We start from the raw sequence: 26,271 nt of genomic DNA on the forward strand, positions 1-26,271 counted from the left end.
CATCTTTCATTTTACATCCTGGTCTTTGTCATGTCATATTATGTCATGTAGTGTATGAACAAAACTAACAATTGAACTGAACTAAACAAGAAAGATCTCATGTAAAACTTTCGAATAAAAAGACATTAATTCAGACGACACGTGGCTAAGGTTCTTCCTTAAGAATTAAGAACTTAAAGAGCTTAAACATTTCATAAAAATTAATATTCGTATTATTTTAATAAATGTAATTTAAATAAGTATTAAGAATTTGTTTTACTATGTATTCAAGTACATAACAGTCTTAAACAGTTCAACTAATAGCAAATAACTTTAAGAAGAAACTACAACACTACAGTTAGTAACTAAAACAATGGATGTAAATAATTATATGTAAATTTGTCTTTGCTATTTTGTATATTCCAACATTCCCATCTTCACTTTTTGTACATGCATATTGGACATGTATAGTAGCTTAGTCTTAAAAGACATAAAAACGCAAATGTTTACCAAGGCAAAAATAACAGTACATTATAGCACATAGGAACGTGCACAAAAGGAAATGAAAAATAAACGGTTCGAACTACTACTGTTCTGAGTGAGATCGGATTCGAACCAGTATGTGAAAAAGAAGGGCTACGAAGTTCTAAGCGGTAATTATATATACATACATACTAATTATAACAGAGAATTCTTTAGCGCCCTCACAAAGTAAACACAATAACTTAGACTTCAAATTCAATGTAAATAATACGATCGAATTCGAATAGGGATTGCTTGTGCACCCTAAAAAAACAAACAAAATAATTAAAATTAAATCATAAATAATACGATCAAATTACACACAGATATGAAAAGACAAAGAACTGTAAATCTGCTGTGTAAACATTAAATTATTATAAAAGAGTTTGCTTGACAAAAGAAATTCTCAGTTTTTAGACAACTACGTATAGCTGATGATTTCCCCCGACCAACGGTAAGCGATCTGATGCTTCAATAAAGATACATTATTTCTAAAATAAAAATGGATATTTTATTTAAAGTGTTTTCGAAAGAACAGCAAGTGTATTTTTTTACGTTAAATCTAATACTCAATTAAAAATTACTCGTATATGGAAAACTGAATTTTGTTACGCCTGTTACCAAAGCTGGCAATACTTGAGTTTTCAGGATTCACACATTGGTGGCAGCACACACAAAACAAGATAGGAAAAGAAGCCATCTTATAATTTAAACTCAATCTTCCCTTTTAATTAAAATCCCAAGAGACTCACAAGAGTACACAAAATTAAATACTTTTGAGCTTTAAAAGAAATTATTATATGAAGTAATAGTAAAAAAAAAGAAAAAACTTAGGGTAACAATAAAATTAATAAAACATCTTAATTAACAGGAATTAAAGTCCTCAAAAGGCAAGAAAAATAATCTTTTCATTTTTTCAACAACGCCATAAAAAAAGAAAGAAGAGTTTAACTCAATCGTCTTCCAATGAAACCAGTCTAACCCTCTATAGCACATAGTAGACTACAAGCAACATTCCGTTTAACCCTTCATAATTTTCAAACTTTTTATTATTTTAGCTTTTAACGCATTGTAGAATATCGTCTACACTCCGTTCTTTCAATCCAAAACAATCAAAGTAGCCTATCTGTCACTTTTTGTTCAAACTAACGGGATACTGTTAGTGCAGTGAACAATTTCAAGTTACGCGCGTGTGGTAAAAAACTAAAATTAATAAAAAATAGATTTTACGTTTGTTTGTGCTTATTTTCTTGAGAATCTATAAGGTAGGTGTTCGTACTTTACTCTTTTGCTATTTTAGTCTGGAAATTTTGTAGATATGTTAGTATTTGGGGATGTTTAGTGTTTGTAGCTTGTAGGCTACATTATGAAGAAAGGGGAACTATTTTAAAGGAACCATGTGAATTTACATTGGATATTATTTTGTTTTAGGATGGCTTACCGACGCCATGACCATGTTGCCTTTTCACTCCAAGATTCCGATAGTGAAGATGGTCTCGACTTTGACGAAGATAGTTTAGCGGATCCTGATTTCGAGCCAGATTTTGGAGACTTTCTTGAGGAGTCTTCTGAAGACGAGTTTGATATTGAGAAGTTAATAGACCACTTGGATAAAGACATCAGTAATTCGAAACCCGAGGAAGAACCGACCCCATCGAGTTCAGGCATTCAAGTTCCATCAGGACCTCCCGCAAAACGAAGAAAGCCTGAAAAACTTACATTGCTCTGGAAAAAGAAGAATCTAGAGCTAAATGCACAGCAGCTGGCTTTTACTGGCAAAGAATCATTGGGTTCTGATATATCGAATCTTGATACTCCTATACAGTTCTTTCTGTACTTATTTCCCGGGAACTTGTAAAGAAAATTTCCGAAGAAACAAACCTTTATCTGGTACAGAAAGATCCAAACAACACTTTTCGTGTATCTGAGACCGAAATCAGGCAATTTATTGGTCTGGTTTATATAATGTCACTGATTCAGTTGCCTAGAGTAACACCATAACACACATAACCATTGGATTTCCGTCCTTGGTACACCTCTCATCCAACAAACAATGCCATCAAATAAATTCGAAAAGATCAGACAGCATCTCCATTTCAACGACAACACTAAATGTCTTCCCAGGAGTAATCCTGATGCCGATAGAATTTTTAAAATTCGTCCAGTTGTTGAGGCTTTGAATGAAGCATATGCAAAAGTTCCGCTAGAATCAAGGCTTTGTGTGGATGAACAAATGTGCTCTACAAAAGCAAGGAATATTCTAAAAAGGTATAACCCGAATAAACCTCATAAATGGGGCTACAAATTGTATGTTTTGAGTGGTGTTTCGGGTTTCGGTTATAAGACAGAGGTTGAAACTGGAAAGGAAAACATTGTGAGAGCTGAAGAGCCAGATTTGGGAGCATCTTCCAATGTCGTAGTAAGATTATCGCGCATGATTCCTCGACACCAAAATTACAGGATCTACTTTGATAACTACTTCACTTCTTTGCATCTTTTGGAATATCTAGCCAAAAATGGTATTCATGGTCTAGGTACTGTAAGAAGGAATAGAATTCCAGATTGCAAGTTGTCAAACGAAAAAGTAATTATGAAGAAAGACCTAGGATACTCAGAGGAATACGTAGCTAACATCAACGGAATCGATGTTTCAACGGTTGTATGGAAGGATAATAAGCTTGTTACATTGGCTTCCACTTTTACTGGGCAAAATCCCATATCTGAGGTACGCAGATATGATAAAAAGAACTCGAGATATGTCAACATCCCGCGACCCAATGTCGTGAGCGAGTATAACAAACACATGGGTGGCGTTGACCTTATCGACAGTATTATGGGTATTTACAAGATACGACTAAGGAGCAAACGATGGCAGATGCGACTGTTTTACCACTACTTGGACCTTACGATGGCCAACTCATGGCTGCTCTACAAAAGGGTGAGCAAAGATAAAAATCTTCCTCACAAGGCTGTCATGGCATCCGCAGATTTTCGCCTGGAAGTTGCTGAAACTCTATGCAAGATGGGCTCAAAAACCGGTTTGACAACACGCCGATCTATAGAAAGTGATATCCAAGCAAAAAAACATAAAGGACCTGCCCAACACGTACCACCACAAGCAGTTCGCCAAGATCAAGTCGGTCACTGGCCTCAATGGGCCGAAAAAAAAATACGATGCAAGTTCCCAAAATGTTCTGGATTCACTCATAACGTGTGCGAGAAGTGCGGCGTAGCTTTATGCTATACCAAAAACAAAAATTGTTTTAGGAATTTTCATCTTTCCTAATATTATACTTTAGCAGTTTTATTTCCCATTGTATTTCATTGTTGCCTACAAGCTACACTCCCTCTTTTTTTAAATTATTCATAAAAAATAAAAAATTTAAAAATTTGAAAAAATATATATATTTTCTTATTTATAAACCTATCTGATTCCACCAAAAATTTGCATTTTGAAGGTATTGAGTTATAGAGGGCTAAGTAATAGTATAGAAGCGAGCGGACGTGTTTTGCGGACGCTTAATAAAATTAAGTTATTACTAAGTCTTGTGTTGTTAAAAAATTAAGTAAATAAAAAGATGAAGAACAGTTATAACTTCATAAATGGGATCCTGAAAACTCTATTCTTAAACAATAATAATAATATTTTATAACGGGTGTTCTTTAAAAAAAAGGCTTGTTTTTTATAATGGCAGAAATAGAAGCATACGAAAAATTTACTGCGTCGCAGTTAAAATTGTGGTTGGGCAAACTCAACAAAAAAACGACAGGCAACAAGAGTAAATTGCTGTTGCGGCTTCTATCTGTGCCAAAAGAAGAACGCAAAAAAGCAAAAATAAATACCGAAGAAATAGACGTTGAAAATGAGAGCCAGACAGCAGATGCATCTATATTTCAAACGACGAAGACAGTGACAACAGCGCACACATTGAAGATATTGACGAAAATGAGAAGGAAAACGTATTAAAGAAGACAACGAGTGGAAATACGAAAATGAATGCTAAAGCTAGATGTGACGATAATGAGTGGAGAATTATAAGGAAAGAACTGGAAATAATGAAACGGGAAATCGAAATACAAAAGCGAGAAAATGACGTATTAAAGAAGGAAAATGCGTGGTTAAAAAAACAAAAAAGAGATACATAATGACTGGAGTTGAAAAAAAATGTACCTTATTAAAAGACTTATTGGTAGAATTTTCGGGCGAATGTGATTACTTTTCACATTGGGAGTCGCAACTCTTAAGCCTGAAAGCGGCATATCATTTGGATGAAAAAGATATGAGAGTACTTATTTCGTGCCGCCTCAAAGGTAAGGCCCAGAAATGGTTGGTCGGATGTAACAACCATTCCGATACAATCGAGCGTCCTCGATTGTTTCGAAAGATTTGGCAGCACATAAACTTCAAATTGACGTTTGAAACAAAAGTTTTTACTCGACAGAAATAAGTTATTGTCGGCAGTGATGTTTGTACAGAAAAATGGAAAAACAAAATATGTCAATAAATTAAAAACAATGTGAGATTTTGACCAACTTCATGAGTGCTCACGTTGATTTAGCGAGGGGAATACTTAAAACTACCCAAGGGAGGAAAGATAGCAATATGTTGTGGCTAAAAGTGAAACAATCCCTAAACACAGAGGGTCCTCCATATTCAGTCGAATTAGTTATTAAGAGTTATCCTAAAACATATTCCTTAAGCTCACCAGGAGTTCTTATTCAATAAAGAAATCTTTAAAAAAAATGAAACTATCGTGTTTTATTTAAAAATTGTATATATATAAATACTTATTTACCGATCATTTTTTTTTTAACCTGGAGTGATCTTAAATACAAGGTGAAGAACAAACTAAGAAGTAATAAACTTCACTTAAAAGAGGAAAAAAATATAGAGTGCGCCGGTTTGGAAGCAGCAGTTGATGGAGTCTCTACAGCAAAATCCAAAAAAATAATTTTGCTGACAGTATTAATAACAACGATAACGATAAAATCAAAGAAAAAACAACCAGACAGAAACATAAAAACTAAAAATATTTACTCATTTTCACTCAATTCGAATGGGTTGTTATTGTCTATCAAATATCTTCTTTTGATTTTAGCATAGGACACTTCTTCGCCTTCATTTTCACTCTACGAATCAAAGAAGAACATTTCCAAAAAAAAACTTAAAATTAAAACTAGAATGCAATAATTCCAAAGAATACTCATTTGACATTTCATTTTATAGTTCACAATGACTTTTTTAAGTAAAAGTCACAATGGAACTCGTCTCAAATTACGTGCTGTCAAAAACAATTTGTTTCGAGCTGATCGAAGATTGACAATCCTCAATTGTATCAAGTTACGTGCTGGAACCCCAGATTGGACCGATACGAATACAAGAGTTCAATTGAGCCGCAGTCAAAATTATCTGCAGTCACAACAACTGATTCTGGCCCCAACTAACTGACCAAAGTCACATACTACAGCAGCTGTTGCAAGGCCAGAAACCCTTTCCGATGTCAGATGTTATAATTGTAGCAAGTTTGGGCCACACAACAGCAATTGCCCCAAGCCACCGAGACCACTTAATGAATGTTTTAATTGCAACGAGGTTGGCCACGTGCACTACCGTGCTAATACGAATCGAGGTACTTGCTTTACCTCTCTAAATTTGTCAAGTTACTTATTGAAAAAAAATATCGATCATGTCAAGGTGTCAGGCATCAGATTCAATTAAGAGGTCACAAGAACATATCAAAATGTGATTGAGGTCAATCACTTTTTCAGATTGGCCGAGTTGTAATATATCAAAGTGTGAGATGGACCTTAAGTCCATGTTACTGGTTAGAACAAACGAATTTTATAGTGAAATCTCCAGAAGATATTGTAGTTACAACATACATAGACAGTGAACTAAATTTATTTGAAGAAGAACTAAAAAGGTTTAAAGGTCATAAGCCCTATACGCGAAAACCAAGAAGTCTTATTAACATAGGAGGAAGAGTCTTAAACTTAGTATAATATAGGAGTTCTACAAGCAAGCTGAACAAGCCTTAACTCATTTTAGCATCTGACAGAAACTGTCGTTAATATTTCAATTTAATTTTTCTGATTTCAACGCGTCGCATCACACGAACTGCATTCCAGTATTCTAAATTTTTACTACGATTCCTTTTCTATATTAATAAAGTTATATTTGTATTTAATAATATAATCGGTTTGGTATTATTATTCTTTTTCGGTTCATCCACTTGTGCAGATTGAATACTCATTTCCAATAAAAACACTAACCGTAAATAATCATGAGTTAATAATTAATAATAATAAACAGGTAGATATAAATAATCAACTTCAACAGGAAATAAAAACATTAAAAAAATTAATTAATATAAAAATTAAAAAAATATTCCGGTTCTGAAGAGAACAATTAGAAAAAAGAATTATAATTCTAGAATATACTAGAAGAGTTGAAAAATTAGAATAAATCATTTAAAAAATACAAAATATTATTTTAGCAAGTAGATTACAAATAATGACAACTAGCTTATTAACGGCGGAAGAAATAGACTATTATGTTATTGTGCAAACTAAAAAATATTAAACTCTCTATAAGTGAATATGATAATGATCTTTTAATTTTTATAATTCAAATACCAGATCAAATTTATAGTTTGTAGCATAATAAACTGAAGAGACCAAGTGTAAGAAGACCATTATACATGGTTTGCACTTCAGTGATGGCAGCTACACCTTATTTTATAGAATTGTTGCCAACTTCATTGTAAATATAAAATAAATGAAGCCAACTTCATGTACAATACGAAGACGAAGGCATTCGAATTCGAGAAGCTAACGACCATCGACGCCATTTTAAGATATTTCTTGTAAGAAAAACTAAATTATTTTGTAAAAGTACTTCAAAATGGAATAGGTACTAATTGTTAAAAATAGCAACTCTAAAATACAAAGTTCTTGTGATGAAAGAAAAGTTATACCAGTAAAAAAAAATGTATAATAAATCGAAGAGACCAAGTGTAAGAAGACCATTATTGTTAAAGCTATACATCTTATATATATAGGTTAGGATACCGCTAAACCCAAAAAATACTAAAGGAGTATTTTCCCCATAAACCACTTAAGTAATACAAAACCAACAAACAGATGAATCAACAATAGATGAAGTCACTTATCCAAATATAGAAAGAAACATCGTTAACCAAAAACATCACGTTCGCATGTTGCGCACAACACCAACAAATTAAGCAGTTTGCACCCGACACCAACAATCACAGGAAATACTTATCTTTTATGGCATATAAGATAGAAGTCACGTTCATATACTCCAGACAGTATAAAAGCAGCCCAAAAAACACATAATAAACAGAGTTTTAACATCACACTCAAGCAAGAGAGTTCTAACTAAAAAGTGCTTCCAGTTTAATAAGAGATACTTTTAATATTGTTCTAAGTTTATTTCGATAGTTTAATAAAGTTAACAGTTTAAATAGTATTCAGTTGTTTTCTTCAAAATCCACTTAAGGAAAATACTTGACTGCATTCAAGATCAGATCAAGTAAAGAAGAAATTAGCTCTTCTGATTGAATATCAGAAATACGCTATTTGACAACCATAAAACAGGAACAATCTTAAAATTTATATATACATAGATATTTATATAAATTTGTGCCGAAACCCGCGAACATTTAGATATTCCCAACAGAAAATTCAATACAATACCAAGTTTCAACAAATTTATTCTGGCGATCAATCATAATTTGCCCTACGGATTGCATTGAAAAAAATTGTGGTAAACTCTTTTAGGTGTTAAATTTATCAACGCATATATGCAGTGAGTTAATTCCACTCAACTTGGGAATTTTCCAGTGAATATGTCACACGTCTGTTAAAACAACAGACGAAGAAGCCACTTGACCAAAAAGGCGTACGTAACTTCCCGAATGTGTAGAGCAGCATCCAAGGATCAACGGAGGATTCGTTAAAAAGAATACCATCTACAAGCAGGCAGAACGACTTGTACCCTCAAGCAGTTAAAACAAACCTTCGCGTGCCTCTCGGTCTCCATTAAGTTTTAGATTATTTAATATATAATACTTGATGTAATATCTTTGTATGTCATTTCTCGTCATAAGGGTGAGACATCTGTATAGATTTATTTTCTGTGGTTGAAGCTTCACATAACACAAATTTAGAACTCGTGTTAAATAAATTAGCTAAGCAAATATCACGGAAGTCTAAATGCATTTTCGATAAATCAGAAGTTTATTTTATTGATTATAATATATCGGGTTATGGCAAGTTAACACATGGCTACCACATGGGTCAACAAGTGCATGATGATGCATGACACCAACCCCGAAAGAAGATCGGGATCGTCATAAACTCCTTGATTTACGACCCAAAACAACAATAAAGAGAAGACCCAAAAAAGATAAGAGATACATAAGATAGATAAGTAAGTGTCAACTGTGTAATAGCAAAGCAGTGGCAACACTTAACTAACACTTGATAAAATAACGTAACATGGAATAGAAGAGATGCGGCACAGTTCGTGACCGACAGCCAAGGAAGCAAGTTGATTTTTTTTAATTCGTTCGCTAACAATTAAAAATAAAAGTATTTGCGTTGTGAAAAGGTAAAAATTGTTCGTTAAATTTCCCTTATGTAATACCATTATAATTAATATTATGTAACACTATAGTAATATGATATGAAAATTGACTCATGTAAATGTCCTATTATTTTTGTTTCGAACTGTCAAAAAAGAATCCGAATTATCCGACCAATGAGATCGCTCGTTCTATCTTCAAATAAGATAGCTCGTTGTATTTTATTTAAGAAAATGAAATAACGACGGGCATTCTAAAAGTAGAAGTCTAGAAGCAAAGTCAATTTTCATTCTTTTTCGTGTATTATTTTTAATTTTGTATAAAATAAGAAAATAATAAAGTTTTATAAAGACATTAAACTTGTTTTTTCTTCTCTCTCTCCCTATCAACTTTTGCTAAACGCAGTGTTTTACAGAGCGATGTGTTTAACTCAACTCTGCTTTTATAAATATCTAATTATAAAGATAAAAATACAGAAATATGATAGCAACAAATGAATACACAGTGGTACAGCTTCGTGAGTGGCTACAACGCCTAGACATGCCAAGTAACGGAACGAAAGCAGCGTTAGTTTTGCGACTTAACGAAATACCAACAGGACAAAGAGGAGAAAAATCAAAGCAACAGCAGACACAAAAATTAAAACAACGATGAGGAAAATAGAAACGACAACGGAAAATAGAAACAAAGACTGTAAGTTTTGTATATCTAACTGTAAGAATAGAAAATACATTACAGCATTTTTTGTCAACGTATTACATATTAGCAGGGCTTTTCCTGGCAGATCAGGTCAGTTCCATCTTGAAACTCCTACGTATAGCAAAAGATTCCCCCCCACCAGTGGTAAGGGATCTGATGCACAAATTAATAAATAAAATACTTATGTAAATTGTAATCTTGCGTTTTATTTTAAAATATTTTAAAAAAAAATTTGGAGGCAAAAATACAAATTTCTCGCGAATAACCTCAAATGAATTGTCAAAGTAAAACGTCATTCGCGACAAACACAAAAATTCCATGTGAATAAAATGTCAAAATGGACGAATGTTTGTTCATTCGTTGGTGACTCTCATGTGAATAGTTCTTTAGTCTTAGTCTTTGCGTATAAGCTAAAGATATCGTCCCACTCACGGTAAGGGATATAAATCCATATTTGACATTAAGTAAGAAACAAAAAAATGTGCTGAAAGAAGTCACATAAGCAACTAAGAAATGGCTTTGAATGCTGATCGTTTGTGACGTTTCAGTCAGTGCTTTGGCATGTCAATCCCGAAAACAAAGTGACTGTCTATTAAACATTATCATTGTTTTCAGAAAACTTACCAATGGACTACAATCTGTGGTGTATATAGTTAATTATATACAACAACTTTTGTAATGCAGTGTTTTCCACTTTATTTAAAAGAATAAGGAATTTTGTGTTTAGTTTCCTTCGTCAGTCCGTTGTGTTATTTAAATTTGAAATTCGGACGAAATATGGCCGCTGACTCAAAGTCAAATCCCACTTTGAATTTTAATGTTGGTAATGAAGTTAGTTGCGGATCGCAAAATTTGACGGCCGCCATAACTGTACAAGAGTTAGGGTTATGTTTGTTGTCTATACACGTGCTAAGCCAGTCAACATTTCAGTCCTATGGTGAGTCGTTTTTTGTAAAGTAAAATTACCTCAACATAATATAAAAGTTAAGTATTATAACATCTTAAAATACAAATGTTAAGAGGCTGTTATAAAGACTGGGATAGTTAACAGTTATAACAATGTATTAATATGAGCCCAGCATTGCCACGCGCATTCACATAATTTGATTACCTGTATGAAAGCATGTTAGAACTTACGAGTGCATAGTGGTAAATGAACCGGAACATTGAAGGTCCGGAACAGCATATCATCGTGGATAAGCTTCTAAGTTAGGGAATTAGATGTTAAGTCTTCAGTCTAATTGTGACCGCGAAGAACATAAGTTCCAAAATATATTGTCATTAAACAAATATAATCCCGGTTTTTCAATTAGTAAGTCGAACCGTTAAGCCGTCCCTTAGGGGGGCGGCGTTCGCATTTTTTTTAGATGTCCTTTCACAGGGCTCGATAACTTAACTTTCGTAGTATTATATTGTTATTGTTCTTCATTTCATGATCATTAGTACTTTAATGATAAATTTTATTAGATTTTGTTTATATTTGTAGCGACCATGTTGCCTCTCCTAGATGGCGCATCGATCGCAGGGAAAAAAGATACAAAATTAACTAATCATTATAATGATTTAACTAAATCATTATAAAAAGTAACTACCAAAGCACACTGATAGAGAAGAAAGCACAATGGATGAAGAAGACGAATGTAACCTCCCTGTTGAACCATTTAACACTGTAACTAAAATCTTTTGTCTTTGATTTAATTTTAAAGTACAATTTAATAAAAAATAATAATAGTGAAAGTATTTCTGACATAATTGTGGGAACGGGACAAGACGGACATGACAGATACACTGGGGAACGCAAACCTATAACAGGAACACACACACATGTACATTCAGACGAGACAAAGAGACACACAAAACGAGTTAGTTCTAAATCAACATCAATGAACCAAGAAGGACCTCTCTATTCCCTCTGTTAAATATTTTATCTGAAACTTAATCTTCAAATTAAATAAAGAACCTATATTATATTCAAAAAGTTTTGTGTCTGCGTATTATTTTAAAAAAGATGAAGATTGTTCGAGACGGGAAGAAAATTTAATTCTGCGGAGCACTAACTCCACAGAATTTGGGGGCTCAACAGGGATTGAGTGCGTTGAGTTCAAGTGCGAGTGCGTGCCGGTGTTTTAACTCATAAAAAAGCAAACAAAGTGCTTGCGCGAAAGAATAAACATTTTATCATAAAAAAGCCACCACCAACGGCTAAAATTTGAATTGAGAAACTGTAAAATAAAAAAAAAAGAGAAAGAGCATATATGTAGGATATTCGACTGGACGACGACGACGGTATACGACAGCAGCAACTGCATATAACAACGACGACAACATATGACGGCAACAACTGCATATAACAACGACGACAGTATATAACAACGACGACAGTATATAACAACGACGACAGTACTAACACTTACAAGACAGCAGACGAAGAAGAATAGGAGAAGGTAGAATGAGTCAGAGAGTAGTAGAACATCATCGTGAGCAGACGCAACCTCGAATCTAGTTATTTCAGTTAAGAAAAATAAATTAGTAATAAAGTTCTTTCTTTTGTTAAATAATATTTTAATACAATCCTACTGTGTTTATTTGGAAAAGTAGTTGTGTTTTAATTCTGTGAACGAACCCCACAGAATTTGGGGGCTAAACCGTAATAAGAGATAACGATAAGTTATAGCTACTAATAGCAGACGATTTGAGTGCTACATCTATCCCTGAAAAAAAAACTCCTGACGCCAGCAAGCAGACGGAGTTGAAAAAGCGAAAACAAAAAACAACAACAAAAACAAAACAAACGGTGCTCGCACAAAGAGAACAAATAAACACATACATTTTTATGTGCAGTGTGCGCGCAGCTGAAGATAGGGGAGATAAAATAACTTAAATTGTGTTGTGTGTGTGCGCAGCTGGAAAGTAACTTCCAACTTCCAAGAGTAGAAATAAATAGACGATCGAAGCTGAAAGACGGAAAACTGTAAGAAAAGAGGAGGATAAGCCGAAAGAAAAAAAACATTAAGAAGAGATTCAACAGTAGCGGCCGTAAATATTGGTTTTATTATAGTAAATAAAATAAAATATCAAAAACATTTAAATTTTTAAAATCTTTAAATTTTTTAATTTAAATTAATTTTAATTTATTGATATTTATAAACTTATTTTCAAGCTTATTTTTAAACTATTTTTAATTAAATTGTTGCTTCCCAACATATTTTTGTTAATGTTAATACATCACTTTCGTTATTTAAGGCTTAAAAACACTTTTGTTTAATTTTAATCTCAAAATTATATATAGATTTATTCAATGCAAAGAATTTAATAACTTTTATCTGCACATTTGACACCAATGATGAAGGCGGGAAAAACATTCGTTGGACTGAGATGTTGAGATGCCTTTTAAGAAATTAAAACACAAGGTTTAACAATCTCAACAACCAGTCAAGCGAATCTTTACCTTGCTCTTCCATGTTAGAGATTTTTTATTAATATAAACTAAATTAAAAACAAAACAATTTAATCTAAATTTAAAATCACTAATAATTAACGCGTGAAAGAAACAAGCCGAAATGTAATAAACTGTCAAACACGAACTGTCAAATGTGCAGACTAAATATGCAGACTAAATATGCAGACTAGATTTGCAGACTATATGTGCAGACTTCAAAGCTAATTATATAATGATCTCTTTTCTTTTCATTAAAATTTAATTGTCATACTTTCATCATTACTATGTTTTGTATGAATTAAATTAAATATGTATTTGCTTCACACTGCAAAAAGAAGTTAAACATGTAATTGTATATGCTAAATTTAATATTATTCCAGTCTGCAAGAAATTTATGAAATGTCAATAACCTTTGAAATACTTATGTAATTATTTATATATCACAGCTGACTTTCATATAACTTTCAATAGCGAGGTGTAAAGTTTTCATACACTTGTTATATTTTCATTCTTCCTTGCAATTTAAAATAAAGAAGTCATTTTTATAACGTATAACTAAAATCCGTATTTTATTAAAACTTAAAATAAAATAAAATTATTTCGCTGGTTATACCTTTGCCGCGAAACATGGTCCTTCGAGCCTTCGAATAATTTAAAAGCACCTAAGAACATTTGTTTAAGAAGTTTGAATTTTAAAGTTTAAAGTTTTAACTGTTGAAGTCAAAATAATTAAGAACTTATAACTTAAAAGTAAATTTAATCAACGTGAGTGGAAGTTTGCAATAAAATTGCCAATAAGATCAAAAAGAACCAGGATAGCATCGATTTATGACCGTAAACCAAGGGACAGTTAAGGAGCACCGTACTAGCTGTATCTTCACCCGAGAACTACTTACTGCTACCTCATCAGACCGTGAATCAAGGGACAGTAAGGAGCACCGTACCAGCTGTATCTTCATCCGAGAACTGCTTACTGCTATCATTAACAAAACTATTAAGTATATGGCATTAAGGTAAACTGTTTCTCCAATACCATACAATTTACATATTATAACACATATTTAAGAACTTAATATAATTCTCATGTGTTTATATTAAATTTATTTCAAATAAAATTTAAATCAAAAATTTTGAACTTAAATCGAAAATCATATCACAATCAGAATCTTTAATATTAAAAAAAAATATGTCTAAATTAACAAAATTAATAGAAGGACAAAGTTTAACTTTATCTGAACTGTCCAGTGGTTACGAAAACTATTTAAAAGAAATCGCGTCGCGAAAATCAAAGGGGTACGTGAACGCGTGTATGAAAGAAGTTGAGGACATTTTTTCACGAGCCAAGAAAGACCACGCGGTTATAGTGAATAGTACGTCCGATACTTCTAAAGAAGCATATTTTGCTGATGAAATTTTTTTAAAAATTAAATATATATATTACAAATATATCGGTACCATAAACGATGATAGAGATAAGCTATTGGCAGAAAAAGCAACAATCTCTTTAGATTCAAGTGCCTTGAACTGTACTAATAGCAATTTAAATAACTCAAAATCATATAATTCAGATGTGCGCTTATCACGCATCAAAATAGAGCCTTTTTCGGGTAAATTTGAAGATTGGATAGAATTTTTCAATCTTTTCGATAATTTAATAAATAAAAATGAAGAACTTTCTGATATTCAAAAATTACAGTATTTAAAAACATCTTTAACGGGTGATGCTGCTCGTCTGATACAACATCTACCCATAGAAACGAAAAGCTATGACTCTGCTTGGCAGATCATTACTGATAGGTTTCAAAATAAACGAAAACTTGTAAATACGCAAATCAAAAATTTGTTGGAACAAAAAAAACTAAATATCGAATCTGCAGACTCTTTAAAATCGCTTCACGATAAAAGTGTCGAATGTGTACATGCTCTTGCCAACTTAGGAATTGCGGTAGATATGTGGGATGCTATTTTAATTTTTATAGTATTTCAAAAATTACCATACCAAACCCAAAAAGATTGGGAAAACAAGCTAGGTGCAACAAAAAGTTTGCCTGACTGGAAAACCTTTCTAGCATTTATAGAAGGTCGATTTAACTCTCTAGAAAATATTCTAGACATGAATGAAAATCAAAGAAACCTTCCACCAACCAATTTTTTTCGAAAAAATGTTCAATTATCGCACCATACCCAGCCGGGAAATAAAAATAAAAATTTCAATTGTCGCATTTGTAAAATGCCTCATAGCACACGTCATTGCAGGAAGTTTTTAAATTTGGATGTTAAAACTCGTACAGATGTCGTGAAAAAACATTCGATTTGCTCTAACTGCTTAGGCTATGATCATCATGCTTCAGTGTGCAGCAGCACAAATCGATGCTACAAGTGCGGACTCAAGCATCATACCTTATTATATATTGAGTCTCAAAATAATTATCAACCAACAAAATCATTAAACACATACCAAGCAAATGCATCTCAGTCGAAACAAAATGTACAATCCTCAAATAATGAACCTCAACCACACTGCTCTAATACAGAGCCAATAAACTATAAAACGCATTTAAATCAAATGCAATCACAATCCTTATTGGCTACTGCCCTTGTTAAAGTTTTCAAACCAAATGGAGCTCAACTTATTTTAAGGGCTCTTATAGACCCAGGATCTCAAGCTACATTCATAACCGAAGATGCAGCTCAGATCTTAAAACTTAAAAAACATAAAACACATGCGATTGTTAAAGGACTAGGAAATACTGAAACTGGTACATCAAAATATGAAGTCAATTTTAAGTTATTCTCAGTACATGATTCTGATTTCTCTGTAGATGTTAGGGCTCTAGTATTCAATAACTTAACCACTACATTGCCCACTCAGAAATTTGATGCATCTAACTTCAATCATGTATCAAACCTGTTACTTGCTGATCCAACTTACAATATACCCCGAAAGGTTGATATTTTGATAGGTGCCGATGTGTATTCGACAATAATTTTGGATGGCGTAGTCAAAGGAAGTACAGGAACACCTGTAGCCCAGTTGACCGAATTAGGGTGGATCTTAACTGGAAACATTCACACACAAAAAATTCCAATAACTATCCAAAGTCATCATACACAATTGGATGTCCAACTTACTAAGTTTTGGGAAATTGAAGAAAATCTTGATGAGAGAAAATGGACTGAAGATGAGAATATGTGCGAAAAACATTTTAAAGACACATGCAAGAGAAGATTAGATGGTAGATATGAGGTACACCTTCCATTCAAAAACAACAAAAGGCCAGTCTTAGGTAATTCCAAACGAGCTGCATTAGCAAGATTTCTACAAATTGAAAAACGAATGAAAGCAGATAGTAACTTTAAAAAACTTTATGTAGATTGCATGAATGAGTACCTTACCTTAGGTCACATGAAAGAAGTGAAAGTTGAGGATGAACTAGGTCCAAACTATTTTTATTATCTTCCACATCATGCGGTTCTGAAAGAATCAAGTACTACAACCAAACTACGGGTAGTATTTGATGGTTCTTGCAAATCATCAAATGGGCTTTCATTAAATGAATGTCTTATGGTAGGCCCACGCCTCCAACTCGATATAATTGATCTGGTGGCAAGATGGAGAAAATTCAAAATTGCTCTTGTTGCAGATATAAGCAAAATGTATCGTCAAATTTGGGTGGCTCAAGAAGACACACCATATCAAATGATCTTATGGAGATCATCCCCAAATGAATCCATAAAATGTTATTGTTTAAATACAGTTACCTTTGGAACTGCTTCTGCTCCCTTCTTAGCTGTACGAACATTACAAAGGTTAGCTGAAGATATTGAACATAATTATCCTCATGTAGCAAAGGCAATCATGGATGGTTTTTTTGTCGATGATCTTATATATGGATCAGATAATGAAGTTGAAGCCATTAGATTGCAAAAGGATATCGTTTCAAATTTACAAGCAGCTGGGTTTCCTCTCAGAAAATGGGCAAGCAACTCACAAAGAGTTATGGAGGGAATTCCTGAAAATTATAGAGAGATTAATCTTCCTCTTGATTTAAAATCAACAGATGCCATAAAAACATTGGGGATTCAATGGCATCCTAGTATGGACTACTTTAGCTTTAAAATAAACTTACCTGAAACTTCAAAATTATCAAAGCGATCAGTTCTAGCCGATATCGCTCGCCTGTTCGATCCATTGGGATTGATTTCTCCTTGCATTGTCAAGGCAAAACTTATACTCCAACAACTTTGGACTAGAAATTTGGCTTGGGATACACCTTTACCACAAGATATAGAAAAGTCTTGGACAGATCTTCGCAGTACCCTGCCAAAAAATTTCACAAATACAAATACCACGTTGGATTGATTATGAAATCTCGTCCGAGGTGGAGCTGCATGGCTTTAGCGATGCTTCAGAAAAAGCTTATGCAGCAGTCATCTATATACGTGTCATACAAAATAACATTGAAAAAATACACTTAATAGCATCTAAAACAAGAGTTGCTCCAGTAAAATGCATTTCTTTACCACGCCTTGAACTTTGTGCAGCATTACTCCTGTCTAAACTAATATTCAGAATTATTAAAGCCATGCAATTTGAAAACATTAAAACATATGCATGGACCGACTCTATGATTACTTTAGCATGGATAAAAGGAAGCCCAACCACGCGCACCACCTTCGTTGCTAATCGAATAAGCGAAATTCAAAGTTTAACTAACATCGAATCCTGGTATCATGTAAACACAAAACATAATCCTGCAGATTTAGGATCGCGAGGATTAACAACTGAAGAGCTCATTAACAATGAGATGTGGTGGGATGGGCCAACATTTCTAAGAAACTTTAATCCGCAAGATTATTCATCAAAAACTACTTTTGAAACACAACAAGAAACTAAAAAGGAAAGCAAAATCAATACAAAAACATTATACAATAAGAATTTTGCAACACTATTAAACTTTTCTTGTGTTGCAGCTTACTGTGTTACAACAGAAAATGAATTTTTAAGGAGAGTCTCCGATTTAAGAAGATTGATTCGCATCGTTGCAATATGGCAAAGATACATATCTAACTTAAGATCAAAATTAAATTCAAAAATGAAATTAGGATTAGAGAACAATCCACTTAAAATTGAAGAACTAAATGTATCTAGAACAACAATTACCAAATTAGTACAAAACGAACTATTTTATGAAGAAATAAAGGCATTAAATGAATCAAGAGCTATCCCTAAAGGAAGTGGAATTTTGAACTTAAATCCCTTCCTTGATAAAAACGGTATCTTACGTGTAGGTGGTCGACTTCAAAACTCCTATTTACCTTACAGTCAGCGGCATCCAATCATCCTCAAGGATCAACATCACTTTTCAAAACTAATTGCATGCGATGCTCATCAACGTACTCTACATGGTGGACAGCAACTCATGATGGCAGATATTCGAAACTATTATTGGATAACCAACCTTAAACGACTAGTAAAATTTACAATACACAAATGTGTAAGGTGTCATAGACATGATGCTATAATGCAAAACCAACTAATGGGAAGCCTTCCAACTGAACGTGTTATAATCACAAGACCCTTTACAAACACTGGTGTGGACTATGCTGGACCTGTTGAGATTAAAATGTGGAAGGGTAGGTGTAACAGATTCTCAAAAGGGTACATCGCCGTATTCGTATGCCTATCTACAAAGGCCTTACATCTCGAACTGGTCAGTGATTTGACCGCAGCAACCTTCATAGCTGCTTATAGGAGATTCGTAGCCAGGCGCGGAATATGCAACAACTTATTTAGTGATTGCGGAACTAACTTCAAGGGTGCAAGCAATGATCTCAAAAGAGACAGTAAATTCATAACTTCTGAATGGTCATCCACAGTTTCAAAAACTCTGGCCACGCTCTATACCACTTGGCATTTTAATCCTCCACTATCCCCTCATTTTGGTGGACTATGGGAGGCAGGGGTGAAATCCATTAAACATCACCTTAAAAGAACAATTGGCACTGCGAAGTTAACTTTTGAAGAATACTCTACATTACTAACTCAAATTGAGGGGTGCCTTAACTCACGACCTCTTTGTCCAATGACATCTGATCCAAATGATCTCAATGTCTTGACACCAGGACACTTCCTTATTGGAGGTCCACTCAATGTATTGCCTGACAGAAATCATACAGTAAAAAATTTAAATAATCTTGATAAATATAAATATATACAAAAAATTACACAAGATTTTTGGAAGCAGTGGAGCACAAGCTATCTTCACTTGCTTCAACAACGACCAAAATGGTTACAACAAAAACCAAACATCAATGTTGGAGACATTGTCATAGTAAAGGACGACAACTTGCCACCCTCATTATGGTTACTAGCGCGGGTTATCGAATTACATCCGGGAACTGATGGTCTAACGCGCGTAGCTACCATCAAAACACAAAATTCAACGTTCAAACGGCCGATAACAAAATTATCCCCTTTGCCGGTAACAAATCCGTCGAATCCGAATCCATAAAAAACAATAGAAACTATACCTGAATTATATATACATATGTATATATGAAATAAACACTAAAGTGGAGCAGGAATTAAAGTCACTTTTAATTCTTAATACAATTCATGAACTAAAAAAAAAAAAAAATCAAATTTGATTCTAAAGCCCATATCAATTACCTATTTATAATACAACATCATAATGCCCATATCAAAACAAACCTGCAATACACTTCTGTTTAAATCAATAACGTCGAATAAAATCTTAACCTCAACTCTATGAATATCACTCAAGCCAAACAGATAACTATATTCAATTATAATTATCCTTGTCGTTTTTTTTGGGTCTAAGAACTAACTAACCTTGTTTCCTTCTTTTCTATAATTTTCATGATAAATCCGATGAATATTGTACTGAGATAAATCCAATTGACAAAAACAAGGAGATTCTGGACGTCCATGCAGAAGTCACCAACAGCATCCAAATACTTTGGGCGGGAGCAAACACTTTGGCCGGGAGCATGTTGCTTCCCAACATATTTTTGTTAATGTTAATACATCACTTTCGTTATTTAAAGCTTAAAAACACTTTTGTTTAATTTTAATCTCAAAATTATATATAGATTTATTCAATGCAAAGAATTTAATAACTTTTATCTGCACATTTGACACCAATGATGAAGGCGGGAAAAACATTCGTTGGACTGAGATGTTGAGATGCCTTTTAAGAAATTAAAACACAAGGTTTAACAATCTCAACAACCAGTCAAGCGAATCTTTACCTTGCTCTTCCATGTTAGAGATTTTTTATTAATATAAACTAAATTAAAAACAAAACAATTTAATCTAAATTTAAAATCACTAATAATTAACGCGTGAAAGAAACAAGCCGAAATGTAATAAACTGTCAAACACGAACTGTCAAATGTGCAGACTAAATGTGCAGACTAAATATGCAGACTAAATATGCAGACTAGATTTGCAGACTATATGTGCAGACTTCAAAGCTAATTATATAATGATCTCTTTTCTTTTCATTAAAATTTAATTGTCATACTTTCATCATTACTATGTTTTGTATGAATTAAATTAAATATGTATTTGCTTCACACTGCAAAAAGAAGTTAAACATGTAATTGTATATGCTAAATTTAATATTATTCCAGTCGGCAAGAAATTTATGAAATGTCAATAACCTTTGAAATACTTATGTAATTATTTATATATCACAGCTGACTTTCATATAACTTTCAATAGCGAGGTGTAAAGTTTTCATACACTTGTTATATTTTCATTCTTCCTTGCAATCTAAAATAAAGAAGTCATTTTTATAACGTATAACTAAAATCCGTATTTTATTAAAACTTAAAATAAAATAAAATTATTTCGCTGGTTATACCTTTGCCGCGAAACAAAATTATAATTTTTAAATAAGTATTTTAAAGTGTACAGATAAGAGGTTGCGTAATGGATGCCGCATCAATAGCACTACTTACGGTAGAGGAGTTGAAGGGTAGATTGAGAGAGTTAGGGTTGTCATCGACTTCATTTTCGGGCGAGGATACCCAAAGTATATCCGACTGGATTAGCCAGTATGAAGACACCTGTTCGGTGCTGGGTTTCGGTGAGCTGCAACAGTTTGTGTTTGGGAAGAGACTCATTACTGGAGAGGCTAAGCTTTTTATACAAGGGACTCAGGGGATAAGGGATTGGAGTTCGCTGAAAGAAGCACTGAGGAAAGAATTTTCAATTGAAGTGAGCTCATCCGAGGTGCATAGGCAGTTGAGGAGTCGTCGTTAATATACGAACGAGACTCTCAGAGAGTACCTTTATAGATTAGTAGAGATTGCCAAACCGATCCAAATAGATGACGCGTCTTTAATAGATTATTTTATTGCTGGGCTCAGAGACGACAAAGTAAACAAAATTGTGCTGTACGAGGTAACTACTCTGGAATAGTTGAAAGTTAAGCTCAAAGTTTATGAGCGAATGAAGCAGCAGACGATGGCGGACTTCTCCCATAGGACTTCAGTTGCTACAGTGAAGCAGGAAGCATCAACTTCTGCTAAACGTTTTGACTCTAAAAAGTGTTTTAAGTGTGGCGACCAAAATCACCTGGCTAGAGCGTGCCCACAGGGGTACAAGTGTTTCAAATGTGGCGTTATGGGGCATAGGTCGTTTGAATGCAAGGGGCCGCCGGACACTAACACGGAACCAAAAGCCAAAGCTCATTTTGGAAGCAGGATAGGTCATCTAATGAAAGATGTTAGTTTGATGGGCGTAAGCGTGACAACATTGATTGACACAGGTTGTGACTTATCTTTGTTGAGGCATGAGATGCTATTGCATTTTCCAAATGTAACTTTGGAAGAAAGGCCAACTATCTTGTCGGGGCTGGGCAATCAGCAAATAAGCACACTTGGGTATTTTGATGCAACTGTGACAATCGACAAAGGAAGCTATCCCCTTGAGACCTACCACATCGACCATATTGGACCGTTAGACGACACTAAGAAGAAATATAACCATATCCTCGTGATTGTCGATGCTTTCTCGAAGTTTGTGTGGCTGTATCCAACTAAGAGTACAGGCTCGGAAGAAGTATTGGATAAGCTCCGTAAGCAAGCTGCCATTTTCGGAAACCCAAGAAGAATCATATCGGATCGTGGAACGGCCTTTAGTTCGAATATGTTTGAAGAATACTGCAAAGAGCAAGGAATCTCGCATTTAGTGATAACGACTGGAGTGCCGAGAGGCAATGGCCAGGTGGAGCGGGTGAACCGTATACTTGTGCCGATGTTAACCAAGATGACCCTTGGAGATGCTGGATTGTGGTACAGGCATGTGGATAAAGTACAACAAATACTGAACAACACACCACCAAGAAGTATTAAGATCGCACCATTTAAGATTTTGACAGGAATCGACATGCGTTTGAAAGAGAATCTTAATATCCAAGAGATACTCAACGAAGAGATCTGCGAGGAACTAGATTTAACAAGGGAAAAGGTGAGAGCAGAAGCGAAGTCCAATATCGCAGAAATCCAGAGAGAGAATTACCGGTATAACCTGAGAAAACGCAAAGAGGCTTTAAAGTACAAACTGAATGACCTCGTTGCTGTGAGACGAACGCAATTTGGTCCTGGGTTAAAGCTTAAGTCGAAATACCTTGGACCCTACAAGATCAGTAAGGTATGCAAGCATGATCGGTACGAAGTGGAGAAGATTGGGTATCATTCTGGGCCTGGGCGCACCACTGCTGCTGCCGATGGTATGAAACCTTGGCCGAAGTCATTCGGGGCGAATGCCTAAGTAGGATGGCCGAGATGTAGGATATTCGACTGGACGACGACGACGGTATACAACAGCAGCAACTGCATATAACAACGACGACAACATATGACGGCAACAACTGCATATAACAACGACGACAGTATATAACAACGACGACAGTATATAACAACGACGACAGTACTAACACTTACAAGACAGCAGACGAAGAAGAATAGGAGAAGGTAGAATGAGTCAGAGAGTAGTAGAACATCATCGTGAGCAGACGCAACCTCGAATCTAGTTATTTCAGTTAAGAAAAATAAATTAGTAATAAAGTTCTTTCTTTTGTTAAATAATATTTTAATAAAATTCTACTGTGTTTATTTGGAAAAGTAGTTGTGTTTTAATTCTGTGAACGAACCCCACATACATATATGTATCTACTAGAAGTTGAAAGTGAGAGAGTGTTTCGCCGGAGAAGTTGAAAAATAAAAGAAGAGACGAAAAAACGAAAATAAGAAATAAAAAACAACAAAAATTACAATTAAAAAAAAAAAACAAAAAAGGACATCAACTGAAAGCGGTGTGAGTGACGTAAATGATGCCGCGCTGAAAATCAAACAGAGCAAACGGTTGATTCGTAGTAGCGTATGTGTATGTATGTGCATCTGTCGATTGACAATACACAGAAAATAAAAGAGTCACGTGTAGGCCATCGTGGTTGGTTGCCCCAACGGTAACATTGAGAAGTGAACGATTGTGTGTGTGGAGAGAGTTGCGGCGAGGACGAGTACGAGTGTTGGTGCAACAGTACGAGGGTATATTTGGCGAAGCAGCTGTGCAGGAGAAGCAATTGAACATTTGTATTGTATGCTGCATGTATTGTATGTTTCTTGTTTATGTACGTTTATTTTGTTCTCCATAAGAGAAGTAAACCACAGTGGTGCTTAAAAATATTGGATTCTATTTCGTTTTCCTTCTTTTTAAACATTAAGTTATCTATATTAAGATTAAAATTTTAGAATCATTACATTTTAAATATATTATTTGTAATTTGGTATTCGACGAAGGTTGATTGCAGGTGCAACAAGGCTGTTTATACAGAGTGAGCGTGATGTGCGAGGTTGGGTGACGTTGAAGAGAGCTCTGAAAAAAGAATTCGCTGTAGAGGTTAGTTCAACTGAAATCCATAGGCGTTTGAGGAGTCGGCGTAAACAACCCAACGAAACGTACAAAAAATATCTTTACAAATTGTTAGAAATTGCGAAGCCAGTGCGTATGGATGATGCGTCCACAATTGACTATTTTATTGCGGGGTTAAAAGACGATCGGGTAAATAAAATAGTTTTGTACGAAGCAACAACAATTGACGAACTTAAAGCAAAACTCAAAATTTATGAGCGCATAAAACAACAAGTGTTGTGTGAGTTGATACAGAATATCTTAAAGTTGATTAGAATGCTATTTTACACACCAATGCTGAGGAACAAATATCGAATTCGTATGAGCTATCGGAGAGTAAATCATTTGAGAATATAGAAAACGACATGAATATTTATAATAAATTAAATACTTTACCGCCTGAAGACACGATATTGATAATGGTGCCGGGCATTGACAATCTTGCTACCAGATACTATGCAGACTATTTCCTTTTTTAATCGATGAAAAAACTGTATTCAACAAATGTCAAAAGATAAGCTTCAATTTGATTTAACTGAAATATTAATTAATTTGACAGAATGCGAAAACTCAAAAGAAAATACTGTTCTTATATGGCCTTCTGAAAATTTTTTCCAAGTCTGTAGTATTCACGTTAAAATATTTATAACTTTCTTCAAAAAAAACACGTTTATATCGAAACAAACACCTTTTTTCGGTTGATAACCAAGGAGCAGTGGAAAAAATATGGGACATTTTCTCCCATAGGGATGAGACATCTGTACAGTTTCTTATCTGTGATAAAAGTGTTCCCAAGAAGACCAAGGCACTCTGCCCCCACTAGAGACGAATACATGAGTCTACAAATTCCAGACATTATGAACAGAGTACACTTACAATCACCGTAAATACCGTTATACCGATACAAACACCTTTTTTCGATTGATAGCCAAGGAGGAGTGGAAAAAATATGGGACATTTTCTTACATAGGGATGAGACATCTGTATAATTCTTATCTGTGATAAAAGTGTGCCCGAGAAGACCAAGGCACTCTGACTCTACTAGAGACGAATACATGAGTCTACAAGTTCCAGACATTATGAACAGAGTGCACTCACAATCACCGTAAATACCGTTATACCGATACAAACACCTTTTTTCGGTTGATAGCCAGCAGTGGAAAAAATATGGGACATTTTCTTCCATAGGGATGAGACATCTGTATAATTCTTATCTGTGATAAAAGTGTGCCCAAAAAGACCAAGGCACTCTGACTCTACTAGAGACGAATACATGAGTCTACAAGTTCCAGACATTATGAACAGAGTGCACTCACAATCACCGTAAATATCGTTATACCGATACAAACACCTTTTTTCGGTTGATAGCCAGCAGTGGAAAAAATATGGGACATTTTCTCCCATAGGGATAAGACATCTGTACAGTTTCTTATCTGTGATAAAAGTGTTCCCAAGAAGACCAAGGCACTCTGCCCCCACTAGAGACGAATACATGAGTCTACAAATTCCAGACATTATGAACAGAGTACACTCACAAACACCGTAAATACCGTTATACCGATACAAACACCTTTTTTCGGTTGATAGCCAAGGAGGAGTGGAAAAAATATGGGACATTTTCTTACATAGGGATGAGACATCTGTATAATTCTTATCTGTGATAAAAGTGTGCCCGAGAAGGCCAAGGCACTCTGACTCTACTAGAGACGAATACATGAGTCTACAAGTTCCAGACATTATGAACAGAGTGCACTCACAATCACCGTAAATATCGTTATACCGATACAAACACCTTTTTTCGGTTGATAGCCAGCAGTGGAAAAAATATGGGACATTTTCTTCCATAGGGATGAGACATCTGTATAGTTTCTTATCTGTGATAACTCACTCAAGTGTACAGTGGCTATATAAACCCTAGACCGAAGTCATCCTGATCTTCAGTTCCTGTGTAACCTGCGATCAAGCTGATCGTATTATTTTTGAATTAAAATTAAAATTGTTTTAAATAAAAATTTTTAAAACTAAGCCGACAAGCTTATTTTTAATTGGGGGCTCAACCGGGATCCCTTTAGAAT

General features: G+C 34.4%; 1 protein-coding gene and 1 long non-coding RNA gene across 4 annotated transcripts in view; one reads left to right on the plus strand and one right to left on the minus strand.

The window, feature by feature from the left end:
• Nucleotides 1-26,271, minus strand: part of LOC129938358 (probable E3 ubiquitin-protein ligase MGRN1) — a 138,806-nt gene that overhangs the window by 17,114 nt on the left and 95,421 nt on the right. The window lies entirely within an intron of this gene.
• LOC129938360 (uncharacterized) lies at nucleotides 1,343-4,033 on the plus strand. Its single transcript, XR_008780458.1, has 2 exons — nucleotides 1,343-1,476; nucleotides 3,976-4,033. It is a non-coding gene; the product is annotated as an uncharacterized LOC129938360 (long non-coding RNA).

Source organism: Eupeodes corollae, chromosome 1 (assembly GCF_945859685.1).
Source record: "Eupeodes corollae chromosome 1, idEupCoro1.1, whole genome shotgun sequence".
Lineage (NCBI taxonomy): Eukaryota > Metazoa > Arthropoda > Insecta > Diptera > Syrphidae > Eupeodes > Eupeodes corollae.